Source organism: Belonocnema kinseyi, chromosome 10 (genome assembly GCF_010883055.1).
Source record: "Belonocnema kinseyi isolate 2016_QV_RU_SX_M_011 chromosome 10, B_treatae_v1, whole genome shotgun sequence".
Classification (NCBI taxonomy): Eukaryota; Metazoa; Arthropoda; class Insecta; order Hymenoptera; family Cynipidae; genus Belonocnema; species Belonocnema kinseyi.
The window spans coordinates 199,062-200,364 of NC_046666.1; positions in this window are offsets into that span (position 1 = coordinate 199,062).

A 1,303-nucleotide genomic window follows, 5' to 3' on the forward strand; every position below is an offset into this window, starting at 1 on the left:
TGGTCAGTACTGAGCCAGTTGTGAACCAGTATAGGGCCAACCGTTGGCGGAATTCCTGCGTCGGTATTCTACCAGTAATGGCAGTCAGTACTGACCCAGTAGTAAACCAATACTATGCCGATGGTTGGCACAGTACTAACAGACAGTACTGGTACTTATTCTGAATTACAACATATTATTGAGCCAAATTTGAAATTAAAAATGCTTGTAATCGTATTTAAAACTCAATTCTTATTTTAACAAATGGGCTAACTGATCAAAGCACGTAACCAAGTATTAACAAGAGAATAAAACACTAATTTGATTAAAGGATATTTAATCTTACCTAAAATCACACTTTGTATAACGTACACGGCAAGAGCGAGTCTTGTTGTTGTACAGAAAATAATGGGCCATCTGACGATATCTAATGCAGTGACGATTACCGGTGCATCTACCTTATATTCGCAACTTCAGGGAGAAGTTTCGGTGAAATCATATCCCAGGTGGAAATGTCGATAGTGCGCCGAAGTTCACCACCGGCGCAGTACTAGCCCAGTACTGTCCCCCAGTACAGACAGCTGGTGGTTCGCCCAGTACTGGCAGAACTTTGGCTGCACGACCGGGGCGACACTATGCCAGTAGTACAAAAATAGACTTAAAAAAAACACGTCTACAAATGTTGTCAGGGTGTTTTGAAATGTCCAGAAATTGACTATACAATTAAGGTGAAAACATTTTTTTCTATTACTTTTTTTAAGGAAAATATTCTAAGTTCCACGTTCATGAAAAATGTTAAATGTTCAGAAAGAATTACATTGGATATGTATGTGTAAATCATTGTAGAATAGTCTAAAACGTCTAAAAAGCAAAACGTTACACGAAAGTTTAAAGAAAATTGTTATTAAAAAATTGTTGCGCAACGTGGTAAAATTTCTAACTTCCGTCGATACAAATTTTAAATGCTTATTAAATGTTATTATCAAAACTTTTAAAACGGCCTAAAGCACAAAAATAAAAAATATTACACAAAGAAAAATTTTAGTCGACTTAAATGATTTATTTAATCATTATTTTATTCATATTCCTGTTGACAGTTTGTGCATTTTACATTTACATAACGTCGTATAATAATAAATAATCAGAAAAAGAGAGCTCAAAATTTGGTACTTAAACTTTTCTGAACTTTACCTTATGAGGATGGCTTTTTCATAGAGTTTCAACTTGTCAGTTTAGCGCAGTGGTTAGCACTTCTGACTGCTAGGCAATAGATTTAGGTATAGATATGTAGGTTCTCGGTCCCCCTTAGCGTTAGAAATTTTAT